Below are 11,642 nucleotides of genomic sequence, written 5' to 3'. Positions count from 1 at the left end.
CCATGACCGCTTTTATCTGCTCATTGAACTCGCACATGAGCACGATCTCAATAAGCCGAGGGGCTAACTATATGAGCTAAAAATTATCATAATTATATGTGGGCCTAGTCGACATTAAGAAAGCCTTTGAAAACTGTCACGTGTCATCAATTTGGTTTCAACAGAGGACGAAGGCGAGGTTGAGATGACTCAACAGAGGATGAAGACGAGTACTCCCTTCAGTAAAGTAGTAACGGCTAAGTTTTAGAGATAAGGTCCCCTAGAGAATATTCCAGTGAATATTCCTCCCAGTTATACTATTTAGGGCTTTGTGGTTTATGTATCATTATAAATTAGAAATATATGTAGTTAAATGGAGGATTGGACACTCATCGCAAAAAATAATATATTGTCATTCTCTGAAGATTCTTACTTTATTATTCACATACAAAATATACACTTTTCTCAGATCTTTATCTATTTTTTTTCCACGGTCCAAGGAGGATTCGAATATTCAAAGGCTTATCACCATGTATCTTTGTCCGAATGAATATTAAGGAATCTTATCTTTTTTGGATGACTCACATTCATTTATTTACATTAATACCATTTATTGTTATTTATTGCTATTTGTTGCCATCTTCCATATTCTTGGATCATTGATTATAACATTCTTGTTGTTATTTACTGCTGCTCAAATAGCACACATGAGATTTTACTACAAATATACTTGGTCTATCTTTTGAATATTAATATTGGTTAAGATTAACCCAACTTTATTATAAAATCAATTGTATAAACTTAGATCTAAATTTTCGGTCAAACACACGCAAATTAAATTCAATCAAATTTTACCATCATGAATACTAAGCCAAGGACACCAAGGAACATTGGTGTGGATCGAGTTCATCTCTTTTAGTAACCAATTAACAACTACGCCCAGTGGGCTATCTTTTTAAATTATTTTTCTCTTTTGCCCAATTACGAAAACACATGTCGGGGTTTAGCTAAATTCTCATTTAGGATTGCATACAACTAATTAATAATAATAATAAAATTATATTATTATTATTATTATTATTATTATTATTATTATTCAAATCGTAAGATAGCGCTAGCTCTGACCCGCATGGAGGCATGTTTATTAACTGTAACTTAAAAAGGCGGTTGTTGAGTATCTTGTTTTCTGGTAGTGATGAAAAGGTATTTCTCAAGTGCTTTCTCTCCGTCCAGTCAGCACTGATGATGATTATAATTAAGCACTTTACAACTCAACCTTTTATCGTTCGATCGAATTGTAACATTTTAATCACGTCATTGCACGTTAATTGGTTGGTTCTAATCAACTTTCATTGTCATATACTAGTGTGGATATGCCTGGGCTAAGCCCAGGCCCAACGGCTATTTAATATTAGGAAATTTTATCTCATAGTGCAAAGATATACACCCTATTTATTATAAATCAAAATCATTTTAAAATATTATTTTCTACAATTACCTTTTATATTTTATAGCAAAATAATTATTTATGGTATGTACTACCATTGAGGCATGAAATACGCTATTTATATTTTTCCTTTCTCTTAGACAACTGGACGTACCTATTTTTAAGGTGATTGTCGTTACTGTATTTATGAATACATGACGCGAATACATGTAAATACATGCACATATAGCTGGATTGCCCTGATTTTAGGCGGTTTTTACTGCTGTATTAATGAATACAACAGTGCGAATACATATGAATACATGCGCGTACAGCTGAACTTCCCTGATTTTAGGCGCTTTTTACTGTTGTATTCATGATACAACAGCGCAAATACATGTGAATACATGCGCGTACAGCCGGACTGCCCTGATTTTAGGCGATTTTTGATACTGTATTCATGAATATACATGTGAATACATGCGCTTACAGCTGGACTACCCTGATTTTTTGGCGCTTTTTGCTGATGTATTCATGAATACATCAACGTGAATACAGCGAATACACTACCGTATCAACTAAGTAGTAGCTACAGAAAGTAATTATGTATATAGTAGCTATAGGAAATTAATAGCCGCTAAACAATAATGGTTCATGAAAATTCCTCTTAATATTATTATTCAACTCCGCATTTAAATTCTTGATGTTGATTTTAGGTATGGTGATAGATTTATGCTTTTCAGGGCTATTTACAACATGCTGACCATTCTTTTTTGCAAATCAGAACTAAATACGTGAGAAATTTATATCTATATGACTATATGTATGTTTAATTGTTTCTCTGCCTATTCCAATGATAATACCGTTTTGGTACCATTTAGAAACTTTTGAAGTTGGCTATATTCATCCAATTGTATTTGTAGGAGGCTACTTAAGTGATGAAAATAAGTTCCATTGTACGTTTAGCTCTCTGAGCTTTGAAGCGTGGGAAGTGAAGTAAATAAGATGTTCTGCTATAACGACATGTATAGAAATGGAAAATACTAAATGAAAATAGCAGAATGGTTAGAAAAAGCAGTTGTCAATACGTTCAATGAAGCAGATACTTTGAAAAAAAAACCAATACTTTGAATTTTTTGTGCATGTTCTGACGATCTGTCGAAATTTGCCAAACAATTGGTACCAAAGTTGTGATACAATTTGTAACAGAGCTTTGATGATCCGCTTGGAGTCGTGGCAATGCTCATTTACCAAAACTTTTGGGGATCCTGTTCCAAATTCTCTCAGGCAAGTTATTTTAGCAGCACTTATTTTACCGCGTAAAAATTTAAACAATGACACAAAAAATAGTATTTTTGTGCAAATCACTTAGAGAATGCTACTATAATTTGTTTAAATTTTGCATCTTCTATTCATGATTTAAACTTCTCAATCCCTCTAGTTTGTAACCTTTTCACATAACCATCTTAAGATAACCTATAGTATTGATACAGTTTCTAAAATACTAAACTTAAATTTTCCATCTATTTTATAACGGATGCATACAAAAGCACAAAGCTATTTAGAGACAGTCCATTACTCCTAATAACTACGTAGAAATATTGCAAAGCTGGACATAAGCTACTGAAAGAGAGTGAAACATTGAAATAAGGCAAAAGTGAAAAAAAGTTATCCAGAGAGAGACAAAAGTATTTACATATTTAAAAAAGCAACAAATAGAAAATTCAGTGGCCCCTAATTTCTACTATCTTATAAGTGAGAGTTAGCATAGACTCTCCGTCAACATGTCTGCTTGTTGACGAGGGTAGTTTTGATAATTTAAGTTGAGTTCGTTATTCTAATTGGTCGACATAAAATATTACTGTAGCAGCTTTGGTTATCTTTCTTTGTGCTGACATTTTAGCCCTAAACAGTGGACCCCATATGCACTTTTTGTCACACCCCTTTTTTATCAAACTTCACTAAGCTCTCTTAAAAATAATAAAAAGATTTACTAAACCTTGAAATGGTTTTCAATTAGAAAGTGACAAAATTTTGTTCAAAAGGAAATAACTCAGAGTCGCCACCTGACATTTGATTTCGGTGTGTCAGGTTACCGTTTTTTTTAAAAATGATTTTTCCTTTTAAAACGTTTCAGACTCTAAAACCAAGTCCACACCAGAGATTCGGGTAAGGGGGTTCATTTGACTCAGGGAGAAGGTGTTAGGCACTCCCCAAGTCCCGTAACTAATACGGTTGCGTACTTGATCTAGTCGGCTTTTAAAATGTTTGAATTGAGGCAAAAATACACAATGAGAAAATAAACAATCAAAAGAGGCTCGAGGTCGTCCCCACCAAAATGAAAGAAAATTAAAGTTCTAATTATCCTAAGCTATTTCTTCTACGATGTACTCCATGGCCTCCAACTACATTCACTTCGGAGCATACCCCTGAAATAAAATATATACAAATCTCTCGGGGCATTCCCCGGATAAATTTAACTAAAGAAATGACCTCTCGCCTCGACACTAACAAAATCCTAAGGCTATCCTAAAGAACGGCCTAAACATGCTCCTAGCGATAAATTAATAACTAGATCTATGTAAATGAGAAATTCAGAACACAAATAACTTATGTTTTACCTAGTTCCATAACTTATGTTCTCTTAACCCAATAAGTAGCAGCCAGATTCATCCAAATTCACAAGAATGTCCGTTAACAAATCAAATAATTCCAAGTGCCTAACATGGATTAACTTCTTGAAAATGCCCGAGAGAAACCAAACAGTAATGAAACACACGAACAGTAATCAGCATAACCAAAACGCGCAAACAAATTCTACTAAAGCATCACAAACAAAATGAAACATTAATTCAAAAGATCGACACAACGGATCAAAAAGAGATTAACAAGACTACCAGGAGCATTGAATTAAGCTAAAATAGTAAAAGAAAGGGATAAATAAACCTCGAATAGATATGAAATCCGATTGTTGGACAGTTAAACAATGCTAAGCATCTGAACCGCGCACAAGATCCAAGCTGAAACCTCGCCGGAAAACCTCGTCGAACTCTGACCGGACTACCTCGCTATGTCCTTGTTCTGCTACGTCTATGCGTGGGTAAAGGAGTTCTGTTAGGAGCCCTTTCGTGGTGATGGACGACTGATCTCGTTGGAGGCTAGCAGGGGTCACTGGTTGGCGGCGTGGAGGTCTGGTGGTCGTTGTAGAGCTGGAGTCGTGCGCGGGGATGGGTGGTTGAAGATGGAAGATGAAGAAGCGACTCGTTTGGTGTTTTTGAAGTCAAGGGTCTGTTAGGTTGGTCCTTGGTATTTTTGGGGTAAAGCTGTGATAGTTTATGGGTGTTAAAAGGTGAAGGAGATGAAGGGGTAGGGACGGAGGCAATGGTGGTAGTGAGAAGGCCCGACGACTGGTGGAAGGCTGGCAGGCGGCGCTTAGGGATTTTTCTCGTCTCTCTTCTTTCACTCCCTGCCCTTCCCTTGTGAATAATAAGTATATATCTCCAATAGAGTGAAAAATGAACCCTAGCCATTATTCTTGGAGAGGAAGAAAAATCTCCATCATAACCTGTGGTCCCATGTATTTGCATTCCTTGTCCGTGCCTCTGTATGCAAATGTGAGTGTGTAAAAATGAAAATGGGATGTGCAATGGTCTAACGTGGCATGAAATTAAAGTGAGAACAAGAATTGTGAATTTTAATTGTGCAAGTGAGTCCAAGAACGTGAGAATGAGGGTGTCATCCTTTTACAATGGATAGGAAGAATTCGTTGATTTTTTTCCTTGTTTCTTTCCTTTTTTTTTTTTTTTTGTGTGATATAATGAATATTCTAGTTATATAATAAAAATAGAAAACATTAGGAAGTGACATGACAAAATCTAAATACTACTCTTAAATCACATTCAAATATTTTTTGAAAACTTTTCTTTTCATCTTTTGAAAATAAAATTTCAAAGCTATATTAGTATTAGTTTCAAAACCAAAACTAGCTAAATAAAATACCAACAAGCTAAAATAAAGGAAAATATTTTTTATAATTTTTATTTAAAGATAAAATAAAGTTAAAAGTTAAAAAAAAGTAAAAATAGTATTATTAGGCCTAAACTAATATCCAAACACTAAATATATGTAAAATTTCGGGGAGGGTCAAAAATCACATGTCTACACTTCTCAGTCATCACACCTCATTATGTATTTACTTTTATGGTGGACACGTGGTTATAGTGATAAAATTATCTTCTCTCTTGCCTATTATCTACTCTTTCTATTTCTAACTAGTGTTTTATTGTTACTTTAATAACGAAAATAAATTTCCTTACTGAAATAAATGATATGTTGGCAAATCTATTACTATAAAAGATTAACTAATGTTATTAAACATTCGTAAATCACAATCCCTTTTTGTAGCTTATTTATAATTAGCTTAGCAGACATCACAAATCTTTCAGTATTTACTATTTTAGAAAAATAATGCTTAATCTTAAATTTATTTAAAATTTATAACAAATTTTAAAAACTAAACTTTAGATGGAAAATTTCAAGAGAAACATACAAATTACATGAGAAGAAAAACTAGACTTTAGATGGAAAATTTCAAGGGAAATATACAAATTATGTGAGTAACTAACAATATTAAAAACATTTAAACCTAAACTCTAAATAAATATTTTAATATATAGATTTTTTCCACTGCTAGGCGTTGGATTAAAGAAAGTGTAATCTTAGGGTTCATTTGGTTCACAAACAAATTATATTGAGATTATACTACATGAGCCTCATTTGTATTTTTCAGTTTAATTAGTGAGCTAACACTTTCTTATTAGTACTTTTTTTCAATCTCAATGCTATATAGGATTTATAATATCAAAGTAGACAAAGAAAATTCACATGTAACTACTACAGAGTTCTCTATCTGTTTTGAACATTGAAAAAACTAAAGATGCTTGTCATATTACTCATTTCCTTCAGCCTAATTGTTTGAGGATAAAATATTATAGTCAATAACGAAATGCATACATCTTTACTTTTTCTTGAAAATAAAATTTATAAATCTCAAAGTGAAAATTTAAAGGATCACTTAGTTAAATAATTCTTACATTAATGCTATTAATTAGTTAACTTTTTTAATTATATATGTCAAAACTTTAACCGGTACTTTTTGAATGAAGACAATATTACTGGAGAACCTACGCACAATTATTTTGAATAACTACATATAGATTATAATTTACTCATGCTATAAATAGGACTCAATCATGTGAGCTCTTTTTGAAGTTGGAGTCAAATAAATATAAAGGTTGGCCTTATTATATAAAAAAAGAAACAAATTCTTTTAAGCATGTCTTTAATGCAATGAACATTTAAGTCATTTACTATATATAATTTAATATGAGAAGTACTTGAAAAGAAGCTTACAAAGAATATTATGAACATCAAAAAATGACAAAACCACGTCCAATACGTGAATTACTTTGTAAGTAATATTAGGAAAATACAAATTATAGGCACCAATTAGGCCCGTGCTAATATAAGTGTCTTGAACAAGTGACACTTATAACTTCTTTATTGACACAATCATCTATGTGTGTGCATAATTCTTTTAATGCTTCGGGAAGAAGGAATTAAAACTTAATAAAGACTTAGCTCGATAATCAAGCAATAAAATTAGATATAACCTCTCACATCAATGCTATTAATCCTATTGGTCTTGTCAGGAGTACGAGTTATTTTATTTCTGTCTAACAAAATTAATTTATATTATTATTTTTTGCATAACTTATCTTTGAACTAAATGACTTCTAAGGGGTCGTTTGGTATGAGGTATAAGAAGGCATAAGGGTGGTATAAATATTTAATACTACTTTAATATTTTGTTTGGTTAGTAAACCAGGTATAAGTTATTTCGGTGTTAATTTTAATACCGGGATAATTTATACCTTATAGAAGGTGGGGTAATTAGCATCGGAATAACTTATATCTTCTTCGTCGAAATTATGCAATTGTCATTCTTAATACAATATACCAAATAATGAATAAACAACAACTCCAGCATAACTTATCCCAAAATAACTTATACCGGCATAACTTATACCGGTATAAATCATATTCCAACCAAACGACCCCTAAATATATAGTGGTGGTATAGTAGTTTATAGAAGCCTATGAAAAAGTTACTACACTATAACTTTAAAAGTTTAATATAATTAGGATTTGTTATTCATTCCCCAATTTTCTTCGATGGTTGATTTTGGGACTTAAATTATAGCCGGCGTATCTATAAACAAAGAAGCTTATTTTGATTTATAAAAAGTTTATATAAGAGCAAATGGAAGATGTTACCAGGATAATAAAAGTGTTGAACTCATAAAACACTATTATAGTCAAAATTAAAAATTCAAATTGTGTTAAAGCTATATGTCCTAGAACATAACGTATAAGTATATTTGAAGGATTGAAATTTATATTGGAATATAAGTGCTTATAGTTTGAAGTTTAAATGTAGGGTGTAAAATGTAACATTTAAAATTAAAATTAGAGTTTAAAATTTAAAAAATAACGTTTAAGGCTCATCTTTAGAATGCAGGACTTTGACTTTTGCATTTTTATTTAGTTGAGAAGGACAATCTAGGGGTTGGGTTGAGTTTTTTGCCCCCCTTAATTAATTATATATTTCTTATACTTTTCACTTAAAGTGTTGCTGTAAGCATCTGATAATAATTAATGCTGGGTTAGCTATTTCTTATAGGAAAGTCGAAAAAAAAAATGTGCAAAGAAGTACGCCAGAACACTGTTTCACATAATTTTTGAGTTCACCTATCTGTCTAAAAAAATATTTTTCCTTTGTATCAATGTACTCATACATATGACTGTTAATTATTTTACGTGACATCTAGCGCTTTATTTTAATAAAGTATTTTACAGAAAACTTGCAAGCATACCAATAAATATTTCATTAATTACATATAGAATTAGAAAATGCTCGACATCACTGTGACTGGGCCATGCACAGCACGAGCAACCATCACTAGTTTTACATAAGTGGTAGTTCAAAAGATTGCAAATGCAGTGCCTGGCATTGAAATTCACGCGGGGGCAAATTTCAGATAAGTCCGGAAAACACAAGGCATTAATTGAGAATACACTGATGTTTTCGTCCATTTAAGACAAATATACACGTGTTGCGCTATCAATGTAGCGAGTCAGCTTTATAGATAAACTGAATACCCTGAAACGACGAAATTACCCTCAAATAAAATTGTAATTCCAAGAGGCACACATGACGACCGAGAGGTGTTTCGCTTTCCTTTATGTATAGTAGTAATGGAAGTTTAATGACGGTTTTGTCAAGGCACAAATTAAAGGAGTTAATTTATGGCAAAATACACACTTTACCCATCAACCTTGTACTCAAATCCCTCTTACATACTTGTTAAATACGGGAATAGTATTACACATCAAAACTTTTAAAAGTGTGTCAATTACACACCTCTTTTGCCATGTGTCACATGCGTCTATTACACATAAAAGAGGCGCGTGAAAACTGCAAAATTCATCTGAAACTAAGTTTTTTTAATTTTATTTTTCCCTTTTTTAACTATTTTCTTTACAAATTAATGGAAAAAAATAACACATGTCTTCTTCCCTAACCCACACCCCAGCGATCCGATTCCCCCCTGTTTCGTCTTCTTCCCCAACCTCCATCCTAATTTTGTATACCCCTCATATTTCGTCTCTTCAACCCCCATGAGTAAGAAGAAAAAGAAAAGGAAGAAGAAAAGAGGAGCTATTGGGTCTTGTAAAAATCATCATTATTGACCTTTTGAAAAAACTTGAAAATTTAATCCGGTCTTGTTGATTTTGGTGTTCCATGACCTAGAAAATTAGTTTGAATTCGTGATTATTGTTGAATAAAAATTTACTTAGGTGATTAATTTTGATAAAATTCAAAAAACACCATTAACAAGTTTGAAGCTTTGGGTTTGAGCTTGATTTTAAAATTTCTATAAGGATTTGTGATGGATGTTGTTAAAACTTGTTTAAAATAGGGCAAAGAGTTGAAAATATAGTTGGGGAAGAAGGTGCTTGTAGTGGAAGGGTTGGTGGTAGTATGGTGGTGGTGGAGAAGATGATGGGGCTGGGGAGATGAGGATGGGGTGGGGCTTTTTCTGTATTTTTTTCTTTGGGAAGATGAGCAGTGGGGGTGGGGGCAGAGGTTTTTTTTAGTTTTTCTTTTTTTTAAACGATTTATGACACGTGTCAGATGCTGATTGGCGCGTGTAATAGCAATCTTTAAGCAGACGTGGTCAAACACCGAAGTGGTGTGTAATTGACATACCTTTAAAAGTTTTGGTGTGTAATATTATTCCCGTCTTTAACATGTGTATAAGAGAGATTTGGGGACAAGATCGATGGGTAAAGTATGTATTTGCCTTAATTTATCCATGTTCATTGAACTTTCGGGTTTGTTACCCAAAAGATACTTTTTTTTTTTTGTTACGTAAAAATCATTAACTTTGTTTTCATTACACAAAAATCACTTTTCTTTCTTTGTTACTGTAATGACCTGGCTGGTCGTTTCATGAGTTACCACTCCGTTTCCCTCATTTCTGCTTCTTATTGTCTTGTTCAGCTGTGTTATGTGTTATCGGGTTGGTTGACTTGGGTTCGGAGAGGTTTTGGTAAGGTTCGAGACACTTAGTCTCTTTTGAGTAAGCTTAAGTTGAAAAAGTCAACTGGATGTTGACTTATGTGAAAAAGGGATCGGATGTGAGTTCTGATGGTTCGGATAGCTTTGGAAAGTGATTTGGGACTTAGGAGCATGATCGGAATATGTTTTGGAGGTACGAAGTAGAGTTAGGCTTGAATTGGCGAAATTGGAATTTTGGCGTTTTCCGGTTGGTAGGTGAAATTTTGATATAGGGGTTGGAATGGAATTCCGGGAGTTACAGTAGGTCCATTGTGTCATTTGGGATGTGTGTGCAAAATTTCAGGTCATTCGTACGTGGCTTGATAGACTTTATGATCGAAAGCGGAATTTGGAAGTTTTTGGAATTCTTAGGCTTGAATCCGATGCAAATTTGGTGTTTTGATGTTGTTTTAAGCGCTCCGAAGGTTTGAACAAGTTTGAATGATGTTATGGGATATGTTGGCATATTTGTTTGTGGTCCCGAGGGCCTCGGGTGAGTTTCGGTTGGTTAAACGGATCATTTCAATTTGAAAAGGATTGCAGAAAATCTGCTGTGAGCGTTGCAGACTTTTGGTCTTCGCGTTCGCGAGTGGGCACTCACATTCGCGAAGGGTTAGGATAAGAGGCAGAAGGTTTGGCCTTCGTGTTCTCGATGGGGTCCCACATTCGCGAAGGGTTGGGGTCAATGAGCTTCACGTTTGCGGGTGTGGGGTCGCGTTAGCGATGAGTGGGAGGCTGAGGCTTCGCGTTCGCGTATGGGGTGTCGCATTCGCGATGACAGAAAAGTGGTCAACACCAGGCTGTGCTTCACGAATGCGAGGCGTTGACCGCGTTCGCGAAGAAGAGGTTTTAAGTGCTTGGCAGAATGTTTTAAAAGATCAATTCCGCGATTTTTAGCCTAAGTTTCACCATTGTTGGGCGATTTTAGAGCTTTTTGAAGAGGATTGAAGAGGGAATCAAGGGAGAATACTTGAAGGTAAAATTTATGGACTTAATACTCAATCCTAATGTGTTTTCAACCTAATTAATCATGAAATTTGTAGAATTTAAGCCTAAATATTGAAGAACTAGGGCTTGTAATTGGAGACCTAAAATTAGGGATTTGAGAGGTCATTTGTGGTTGGATTTTGGTGCTTTTGATACGAATGAACTCGAGGAGTGATAAGGAGTCTATTGATGTAATTTTTATCGAATTTCGAGACGTGGGCCGGGGGTTCGGGTTTGGCCAATTTCGGGATATGTGTTGTAATTTGATTACTTTCGAGTGAGCTTTGTTCCCTTAGCATATTTTGATGGTTGTGCAGTAATTTTAGTTAGATTTGGAGCATTCGGAGGCCGATTCGAGAGGCAAAGGCATCGCGGGCTAGAATTTAGACCGGATAAAGGTGAATAATGATTGTAAATGTTGTCCTGAAGGTATGAAACCCCGGATTTCACATCGTTGTGCTATTTTGAGGTGACGCACATGCTAGATGACGAGCGTGGGGTTGTGCACCGTTGGGGATTGTGATTTAGTCCATCCCGTATGACTGTTTAACTGCATATTTGTTTGAA

This window comes from Nicotiana sylvestris, chromosome 9, assembly GCF_000393655.2.
Source record: "Nicotiana sylvestris chromosome 9, ASM39365v2, whole genome shotgun sequence".
Lineage (NCBI taxonomy): Eukaryota > Viridiplantae > Streptophyta > Magnoliopsida > Solanales > Solanaceae > Nicotiana > Nicotiana sylvestris.
The sequence above is the reverse complement of the archived record's forward strand: the minus strand, read 5'-3'. Positions refer to the sequence as shown.